This window comes from Pseudorca crassidens, chromosome X (assembly GCF_039906515.1).
Source record: "Pseudorca crassidens isolate mPseCra1 chromosome X, mPseCra1.hap1, whole genome shotgun sequence".
NCBI classification, from domain to species: Eukaryota; Metazoa; Chordata; class Mammalia; order Artiodactyla; family Delphinidae; genus Pseudorca; species Pseudorca crassidens.
This window is the reverse complement of record NC_090317.1, coordinates 43,717,073-43,728,055: the sequence shown is the minus strand read 5'-3', so window position 1 is coordinate 43,728,055 and position 10,983 is coordinate 43,717,073.

The window sequence follows — 10,983 nt, the reverse complement described above, 5'->3', positions numbered from 1 at the left end:
TTTAAAAGAGAGTCTCTTGGGCAAATTTGAAGTGTGGAAACCATCTTATTTTCCTACAAGTGAAACATTTAAATACTTTTTCCCCATGATATTTTTCAGCATATGAAGTGAAACTGGAAGTGGTTTCAGTAAGTAACATATTTTGGGGGCCGAGGAGAAGCACTAAAAATTCGGCTTCCGAAGATCATTCTTCACGGGAAATCAGCAGCATCCAGACGAACTGTTGGGTGAATATTTTCTAAGCCATAACCAAATTTTACTTCTGTTTTATTCAGACTCAAACTTAGTTTAATAGTGATATTTCTAAATGAAACTTTCTAGAGGTAGGTGCATTTGGGGGCCAACAAATTGGTAGAAGCAGTACACAGAATCCAAGTTCAAAGTGGCACATTGTTTTTTCCCATTAAGCTTGCTTACTGTGTGACGTTCCAGAGTCCATATTGAATCTTTACCACGGAACATTTGTGATTCCAGAAGCCCAGAACCCAAACTGAGTTAGTCTGACCTCCTGTTCCTTTCTTGTGCCGGCTGTCAGGACCTTTTTACTTTACCACGGATCAAAAACCACTTCTCACTGATAGCTCTGCCTTGTTCTGTTAAATCTCCAGATCCCTGTTGTTATTATTGTAATTGTTATTTTACTGTAAAAAATATCATTGTCACTATTATTGAACAAGTCTGGATTTCAGTGTGAAAAGATGCAGTCATGCATTTTGATTCAGTGCATGTGAAGCCATGCCAGGAGTTTGAATGTATTTTAGGGCGTTTTCACTGTGAGGCCGGGAGTAAGACCTGTTTTCACAGCCTAGAAAGGTTGCCATGAATTCCAGCACTTGGGAATCCCAGGTTTCATGCTGACTTGTTCTAGTAAAAGGAAAATTAGCCCTTGATACTGTTTTAATCTCTTGAATGAATGGGACCTATTTCTGATTCCGATTTGACTGAGGCGATTTCTCCGTTTCCCTAAGTGCCACTTCCCAGGGCAGACAAAACATGTTCTGTGCACGAGAAACGTGAGATGCTGGCAGCATGGAGGAGGAAGGGGGAGAGGAAGCTGTTTGCAAAACTACTTAAAATAAATTTGAAGGGTCAAACATGGAACACAGTTACAGAAGAGAAAGGAAAAAGTGCCTTAGGTCAGTTCAGCTGAGTAGCTAGGCATTCACATTGGCTGGAGGGTTGAGTACTTCTTGCTAATCAGATACAATGGGTGCAGATAATATTTGACTATCTGAGGCTCGATCTCACCGCCTCAGTATCAGGGAAATTAACCAAGAGGGGCATGTTTTAAAGGGCTGATTTGGGCAAACAGATACCGTTCGGAAGAGATGCAGGCAGTTCACCTCGTCATCCGAAGCTCTCAGACTGGACTCTCCAACTCATGGTGTGTCCGTCAGAGCCTTGGGCTGTGGCAGCAGGGCTGGCTGGCGTTAGCACTTCATTTGAAAGCGATCGGTACTTTTAAATTAAACATGCAGAGTTATCTTGGTGAGACATTGAATGGGAGGTTGCTGGATTATTGAATTTGGCCCACAGTTTAGCCAGATCAGCAGGGATTTGGGGGTCTGAAACAATTAATATGCAAGTACATTTGAGTCAGCAAGGTAGGAGATTACTGTCTTATCAGGGCAAAAAACCCCCACAACATTTATTTCCCCAAGAACCATACTTTTTAGGAGGTAGATAAAACCTATTGTTTGAGGTTCCTGTTTGAGAGTGACCACCTCAAATTGCCAGATTTTAACCACTAAAACACACAAGATGGAATAACTGCATTAAGGAAAAAAAAATTTGACCTTTTATCTGCATTATGCTTAACATAGAGGAAACCCTGAGTTCTTTCGTCATGTTCTTTTTTGTTTTGCTCATATAGATTGGGAGAAAACTTAATTTTCTTTGTTGAAAAAAAACATTCACTGAAGTGATCCAAGCACATGAAGTTGTTTTGTCCCGTCAGATTGAGTGCGTGAACAGACAAAACTGAAAAGGATTTCCTTTACTCCTGCAGGCAGGGACGCTTGGTATAGCCGGAAGCTTTAGTCTTTGAAAATCACATTTGCCTTAAAAATGAAAAATAAGAAAATGATGGCTCATGGAGTGGTGAAGGCCTTTATTTCTGTATTTTCTATGGAGACCCTTTCCTTCCGGAAGCTTTGATTTGAACCGCCTGCCTAATCGGGACTTGGGAGGCCTCAGTGACTTGGAAGAAGGTCATTCTTCCTTTTGCCAGGGCCTGAGCGCCCCTGAAAAGCTTACGGCCCTGGCTGTATGGGGGCACTTCAGGACATGGCCCTGGAACACGTGACCAACAGACCACGTCCTCTGGGCAGGTGACACGGGGACGCAGCCTGGGCGCGAGTGGGTGTGTGGCCCGGTTCCCTGGCAAAGGGCCTCCAGGGTTTCCTATGGGGCCTTTTCCATCCAGTGCAGCCCCTTTTCTACTGCAGATGAAGGATAAAATGCTTGGGAGAATGACTGTCATTGTTCCCATTCCCAAGTCCTTTCTGTGTGTGGAGAGCATTCTGAGTTTGTCTGCTTGTTTGCTGTCCTCCATCAAGACTCATGGCCCAGCCGACATTCTTCCGAGCAGATCACATGCGCTTGGCAAACAGGTGGGCTTTCTGAGCACTTTTTTTGTGTTTTCAGCCACAGTCCTTAGTTCTCAAGGGATCCTCCTGCCAGCCTCCATCCTAATTTCAGATTTAGGAAAAGAAAAAAAAAACAAACACAAAACAAAACAAAGCAAGGAGGCTTGATGTAAAATGGAAGTAGAACTTGGCCAGTGGCCAGCGAGATTGTGATAAGGGTTGGAAGCATCTCTCCTCGGAAAGGTCTCTCTTGCTGGAGGAGTGGGCTCGTCCAGCGGCAGCTGGGGTGGGTGGGCTCCGCCTCACCCGCAGGCTGGGTTTCCTTACCTTTGGACTGAGATATGGCCCCTTTGTGGGTTGTTGGCCTTCCTCAGTGGGAGAAAGCCCCCGGACTAAGTCTGTGGACGGCAACTGAGGGTCACAGACCTGCAGGCTTGGGTCCCTGTTACTCTGCATTGTCTCCTCTAACCCTCCACAATTTCTGGGAGGAAAGTTTGTTTTGTGTTTCCCTTTTTTAATAAATGAAGAAAAGGTAACTCAGAGGGTACCCCAAACTATATAGCGGGAAAGTGACTGATACAGAATTTTTATGAAAAGTATTCTGTTTTCCTTTAGATGCCACATGCCCGTGGTGGGAAGCGCACCCAGGACTGGAAGGCACAGTGGCAGTCTGTCGTCCTCCAGTCCCCCAGCCGGCGCCTCATTGCTGGTTGTGTCAGGGAGCTGCCCAGGGGACACCACTGCTGTTTCACACCGTACTGCATGGACTTGGTGGTTTCCTCTGCTGCATTTGTGCACATAGGTTAAAGGGTGGGTCCCAAGACAGCCCTGCCTGGTGATGTCCCTCCAGGCCTGTGCAGATGCCCCTGCCCACTCTCCTCTCCTGGGTTAGTGTTGTCCTTGCCCACAGAGGCCTGCTGCCGGCTTCTGCTCTGGCTCCTGACCTGTCCCAGCCCGCCTCGCAGGGGTGGTGTCTCGGGTTGGTGGCCTTGCCCGAGAGAAGGAGGAGCAAGAGGCCTTTCTTTCCATCTACCCTCTGTGTGTGCTCTGTAATCTCGACCTTCTTTGCGATCCCACCGACCCAGGCTTGAATTCTGGTTCTACTGTTGTATTAGTAGCTGAGTGACCTTAGCCTACTACTTAACCTTTCTGAGCTTCAGATTTATCGTAGGTAAAAATGGTGCTCCTAGTACCTCCCGGTGAGAGTTGCTATGAGAAAATAGGATAAATGATCCAGCTCGCACCTTCAGTAGCCAGTTAGCTTTACTGAGCTCGTGTCTGACACTGTCGTAGATCCTCTGACCTGTGTTATCTCATCTAATCCTGATAAACACCCTCCCCGCCCGCCACCCCCCCCCACCCCCGTCCTATCCTGCTAAGTGACTTAAGTGAGGTCCCCTGCTGAGGGCCGTCATCTAATAGTGGTGGAGTAGACTTCTGATGCCACCTTGTCCCTCCAGAGCCCACAGTCTTGACCACTAGGCTGTGCTGGCCTCCTGTGGATGTGGCCAGAGTGGACTGTACACACTGAATGATGTGCCACTCAGTGAATTCTGCTTCTGGTGAAGCTGAAGCTCTTTTCTTGCACGTTCATGCCAGAGAGGGTCATTTCTTCCTGAGGAAAGCTCTTGGAGTTTTGCTTCTAAGGAATGTGACCTGGAACAGGATGAGCCATCTGCCTGCACCTGTTTCCACGTCTGTAAAACGGCATGACAGCACTTCATCTTCTTGTGGTGCCTGGCAGGCAGGAGGTCCTCCGTTAATGTGTTGGCTCCTCTTTCTTCTTATTTGGCCAATTCATAAGACTACTGGAGAGAAATCTGAAGTTCTGCAGATGCCCACGGAGTGACTCAACACGAAGTTGCCTTCGGTTCTTTGTTCCCCTGGCAGTGATGGGCCGGAGTGCTGGGGCATGGGGGCAGCCTTTCTGCTCCGCGGACACGCTCTCCGTGCTGCGTGTCTCTGTGACTCTGACTGCTCTAGGGACCTCACATAGTAGAACCCTACAGTGTTTGTCCTTTGTGACAGCCTCATTTCACTGAGCACAGTGTCCTCAGGTTTCATCCAAGTTGCAGTGTGTATCAGAATTTCCTTCCTTTTTAAGGCTTGAATAATATTCCATTGTCTGTATATTCTTCCAGGTTTCTAAAGCATAGGTTAAGTACATAAACACACACCTGTACTTGCCAGTATATTTATTTACAACCATCTTTGTAGTTTTGTATTTTGCTCTGACTTAAAATGTTATCTTTTCTGTATTATTACGTGATCTTTGTTAATATTATTGTTAGTGACGACATAGTGTTGGATTCTGTTTAGAATGAGCTATTTATTTTCCTTATCTTTTACAGAGTTAGTTTTACTGAACTCATTGCATATTTCTAAAGTTAGCAACATTTCTCGGGGATACTGGGAAGTTTGCGGTCTGCTCTGCCTCACGCTCTGTGAGATTCTTGGTTGCATTGTGAGCTCTTTGGCATGGGTGAGCAGCAATGGCTGTATTTTGTACCTTACCTGGACATGGTAAGAAATACAGGTCTACCATATCTGATCCAAAATTCAAAAACCTATAGAAATTGAAAGTGTTTTTTTGGGAGTTTAGTTGTAAGCCTGATCTGAACTAACTGAGGCTATTTATAACTTTTTATAAACTTTTATTTATAAACTTTTCAGTTTTCCCATTTAGTGTGAATACTTACAGGGAATGCCCCATTCCTGCTAATGCATTACATAATATGTGGTATATTTTTATATGTATAGAATTCCCTTTTTAGGGGTAATATTTTAAAATTTATTCATAATTGAAGTACTTCACATGTAACTTCTTTTTGCTTAATGATACAATGTGGACATCTTTCTATGATGTTAATTTATAATAGAACATTCCTTTGTACAGTAAGTATATATTTTTTAAAAACTGTTTTTATGGGCTTCCCTGGTGGCGCAGTGGTTGGGAGTCCGCCTGCCAATGCAGGGGACGCGGGTTTGTGCCCCAGTCCTGGAGGATCCCACATGCCGTGGAGCAGCTGGGCCCGTGGGCCATGGCCGCTGGGCCTGCACGTCCAGAGCCTGTGCTCCGCAGCGGGAGAGGCCACAGCAGTGAAAGGCCCGTGTACCGCAAAAAAAAAAAAAAATAATTAATTAATTTAAAAAAAACAAAACTTTTTATAACAGCTTTATTGAGATACAATTCATATACCATACAACTCAGCCATTTAAAGTATCCATTTAACAGCTTTTAGTATTCACAGAATTGTGTAACCATCAGCACAGTCTATTTTAGAGCATTTCATCACCCCAGAAAGAGACCCCGTCCCCAAGAGCAGTCACTCCGCCTCTCCCCCTTCCCTTCACCCTAGGCAACCACTAATATACCTTCTGTGTCCATAGATGTGCCTATTCTGGACATTCTGTATAAATGGAGTCATAGATAATATGTGGCCTCTTGTGTCTGGCTTGTTTCACTGAGCATCATGTTTTTAAGGGTTGTCCACCTTGCCACAGGAGTCTTACTTCATTCCTTTTCGTGGCCAAATAATATTCCATAGTATGGATAGGTCACATTTTGTTTATTAATCAGTTGAAGGACATTTGGGTTGTTTTCACTTTTTGACTACTGTGAATAATACTGCCATGGACATTTGTGTTCAAGTCTCTGCGTGGACGGATGTTTTCTTTCTCTTAGGTTTATACCTAGGAGTGGAATTGGTGGGTCAGAGGGTAACTCTGTGTCTGCTTTTTGAGGAACTGCCAGACTGTTTTCCACAGCAGCTGCACTGGTTTGCTTCCAACCAGCAGTGTAGGAGGGTCTAATGTCTTCACTGCCTTGCCAGCACTTGTTGCTGTCTGTCTTTTTGATTGTATCTGTTCTGGTGTGTGTGATGTGATATCTCATTGCAGTTTTGATTGGTGTTTCCCTGATGGCTAGTGATGTGGGGCATCCTTTCACATGGTCATTAATGTACCTTCTTTGGAGAAATGTCTGTTCAGCTCTTTGCTTATTTTAAAATTGGGTTATTTGTCTTATTGTTGAGCTATAAGAACTTTTAGTATATTCTAGATAATCCCTTATCACATATATGATTTGCAAATATTTTCTCCCATTATATTGTCTTTTCACTTTCTTGATGGTGTTCTTTGAAACACAAAAGTTGTAAATTAAAAAAAAAATTTATTGGAGTATTGTTGATTTACAATGTTGTGTGAAAGTTTTTAATTTTGATGCAGTCCAATTTATTTTTCTTTTGTTGCTTATGCTAAGAAACGCTTGCCTAATCCAAGGTTATGAAGAAGTATGCCTATGTTTTCATCTAAGGGTTTTATAGTTTTAGCTCTTATATTTAGGTCTTTCATCTATTGGAGTTAATTTTTGTATATGGTATGAGGTAGGGGTCCAGATTCATCCTTTTGCATTGCGGATATCCAGTTGTTCCAGTAACGTTTGTTGGAAAGACTGGTCTTTCCCCCAAAGAATTGTGTTGGCACTCTTGTCAAAAATCAATTGAGTGGGGCTTCCCTGGTGGCGCAGTGGTTGAGAGTCCTCCTGCCAATGCAGGGGACACGGGTTCGTGCCCTGGTCCGGGAAGATCCCACATGCCGCGGAGCGGCTAGGCCCGTGAGCCATGGCCGCTGAGCCTGCGTGTCCGGAGCCTGTGCTCCGCAACAGGAGAGGCCACAACAGTGATGGGCCTGTGTACCGCAAAAAAAAAAAAAAAAAAAATCAATTGAGTGGAAATGTGAGAGTCTGTTCCTGCAGCTCAGTTCTATTCCATTGATCTATATGTCTGTCCTTATTCTAAATTACTTTTTTAAAAGTTCTGAATTCTGAAACACATTCACCCCCAGAGTTTTAGGGACTAGATAATAATATTAGCTTGCTGTTGACCCTTGGGGAGGGTACTGTTTTTTCAGCTCCACAGACACCATTACACTTCCCTTTCTTGCCTGTCTCACTAGGTGATCGCCATGGCGCACTCTACAACCCGTGAGCAGGGCGTCCACACTGCCGCTGGGTCAGTGTGATAATGCCGTTACTTTCAGAATGCAGGCTTGAACATAAATGGGAGTTGTTGTAGGCACCAGCTGGAAGGTTGACAGCCCACGAGTCCCCCATCTCCAAACACACTGCTCTGCAGGTGTGGGCGCCCAGGGACCATGTCTGAGCTTTGTGACCCTGGCCACCCCCAACCCCATCCGTATTTAACTGGTCCAGGGAGAGATACCTAAACAGATGTTCTCCTCTAGGGACTTGAGACTCAGGGAAAGAGGCAGAGACCCGTGAGTCCTGGAATCGGCATTGGATGCAAATAGTAGAGAGAGAAGGCTACCGAGGTCCCCAGAGCTGCTGTGAGGTACCCAGGATACTAGATGAAAGGCGCTCCATTTGACTTTGCCTTATGCCAATACCTTTGGTATTACTATTCCACAGAATCACATCTAATTGACTGTTTGCAAACATCCGTGTACGTTTTGACTGTAGAGCAGGGTAGGTTGCCAGCAGCCCCTCTCTGCTCCGGCTGTCTTGTTGGCAGAGGTTGTTGGTACTGCCCCCTTCCCCGGGCTCCCAGCTCCTCCGTGCCCAGGTGCCAGGCACCTTGCCCCTCTCTAGCCTTGCCCACCTGTGTCCTGGGCCCTCCTCAGCTGGGGTTGGAGGAGGGGCTGTCGTGGGGAGGATGGCTTCAGCCCCCAGGATGGCCTCCCACGCCCGTGGGTCTGTGGGGAGCCGGACGGCAGTGGAGGGGAGCAGTGCCCCCCGAGGTGGGTCACACACGCCAGTGCACGGGAATGGTGTCAGGTGACCTGCACCGCCTGCTGGGCCAGCCCTACCCTTCTCAGTGCTCTCGCACCCTGACCACCCAAGGGCGAGGGGCCATGGTGCTGGTTCTGGACACTGCCCACCATGCTCTCCGCCCAGGGCAGGCAGCTCACAGAAGGCACAGGCAGAGCAGCAGCATTTCATTTTTTTTTTTAATGGTTGCCTTCTCCTTGTGGCATGTCACTGTTTTCCACTTATGGCAGCCATACAAACTTTCCTATTATTTTTTTTTATTGGGGTAAAATATACATAACATACATATATAACATACATACATAACATAAAATTTACCATTATGACCATTTTAAGTGTGTAATTAAATAACATTAAATATAGCCACCATGTTGTGCCACCATCACCTCTATTTCCAAAACTTTCCATCACCTCAAACTGAAACTCTGTCCCCATGAAGCACTAACTCCCTAACCTCATCGCCAGCCCCGGCAGCCACCGTCCTACCTCTGTCTCCATGGTACTTCCAGGTACTTCCTGCGAGTGGAATCGTACAATACTTGTCCTTTTGTGTCTGGCTTACCACACTGGGCATAAGGTTTTCAAGGCTTCTCCATGTTGTAGCAGTCGTGAGCATTTCCTTCCCTTTTAAGGCTGAATAGCCTTCCCTGTACGTGTACACCGCGTTTTGTTGCTCCATCTCCCGTTGAGGGACACTTGGGCTGGTCCCACCTTTGCCTGTTGTGAATGGTGCCGCTGTGAACATGGCGCACAAGTCTCTGTTTGACTCCCGGCATTCAGCTACTTTGGGGATCTAGCTAAGAGTAGAATTGTTGGGTAAAATGAGATGAATTTTCCTTTAAGGAGCATCTGGGGTGGGCTTCTGGCTGCTCCAGCATCATCTGTTGGCCTTGGGCTGTTACCCCACCTCTGAGCCTCAGCCCGACAACCCGTAGAATGGGGAGGACCCTTCATTTCCCTGCAGGTCGTGATGATTCCACCGTCGGGGGCGCCCAGCTGCTGGCACCCCACCCCTTTGCTCTCCCCCTGCTCAGGCCCCACGGCGCTGGGCAGGCTCACTGGCGAGTGTGCGAGCAGGGTTCCGAGCCCGAGTCCTGTTGTCCCGGACCACGTTCCCCCCTGGCCGCCTCCTGCTCTGACACCTAGACTGGAACCCGAGACACTTGGGGATCTTCCCCAGCTTCACACATGTAAACAGTGCTCCACCGTGGGCCGATTTTCTCTCTGGCTTGGTTTTTTCTTCTCCCTCCTATTGAATCTGTCTTTTGACTCCTTTTGTCATTTAACTGATAACCCTTTCCCCAATATTATTGAGCACCTGTTCTGTTGGGGGGACACCAAGGTGGAGACGCCTTTCCTGCTCCCAGTACCCCCAGTCTCCTTAGATAGAAAAGAGAGGGATGGTTGCCATCGTCAGGGGGCAGTAATCACGTGTCGCAGCCATTTTCCTTCCTTCTGGAGGCTGCCCCCCGCCAAGGCACAGGGCGCTTGCTTGTCTTAAGTGAGGGGCTCCGTGGCGTTATAGGAAACAAGATGGGTCTCAGAGTCTAGGTTTGAGTTTGAGCTGTGTCCAGGTGTGTGCAAGGAGCCCGCAGGGTGGTTAGTTGCTATGCCCCCCAGGCCGCTCGCTCTGTCCTCCCGAGTCACTGAAGGGTGCTGCAGTTCGGGTCCCCCACCAGGTGCTGTGCCGTGGCCACAGAGCCCCCTCCAGAGAGAGCAGCCCCCGAAAGGAAGCAGAGGAGGCCAGCCTCCAGTCGTCCATGCTGGCGGGCCCCCCACACTCGGGGGGTCCTGGGATCGTGACAGCTGCTGGTGCTGCAGGAGGGGACCCCTCTCCCTGCCCCCAGCCTGGGTTGTTTAGTGCCTGCCTTAGAGGATGACTCACCTGGTCGTCTGGGTGGTAATAATGACTTTAAAAGGTTTTAAGTTCCTCGACTTGTCCCGGCCACCAGTCTTTGCACGGTTACCTTGTACAACCCCACGACAGCTCTCCCTGGTGGGCTGGAATGTGAATGGAGCTTGCCCAACTCCAGAGCAGTTTCTCTGAAGGAGGAAGGTTTCTCCTCTGGATGGGCGGAGTGGTGGTGGGGCAGGCACTATCCACCGGGCGGGAGGGCAGCCGCTGCCCCCGGGGTGGACGGCCACTCCAAGCCCTGCAGGGCTGCCCTGCATGCCTCCCTGGCCCCTCCCACCCACGCAGCACCTGTCCTGGTTGGTGGCCTTTGCTCTCTTCAGGATGGAAACAGCCTCTCGGGGGTGCCTGCACTTCAGACACCTTTGGGGCAGCAGGGACCGTGGGCTGGCGGGAGCGCGATGGCCAGTTCAGTGGCAGTTACTGGAAAGTTTTGGCTTTGCCCAGCCCTTCTGGGAACTAATTGTGGGAAATCTCTCTAGAGCCTTAAATAAATTCTATTTGTGGTTTCGTAATCCATCTTCTAGGAAATTATCAAAATGAGCCAGAGCTTTATGCTTAGAGATGTTCTCAGCATCCATCACTTACAGTAGCAGAACATCAGAAACCACACAGGTGAACAAATTAAGGCGCTTTTTGCCACCCTTCTTGAAAATGATACTTATGGAGAAATTTAAAAACATGAAAAATCACAT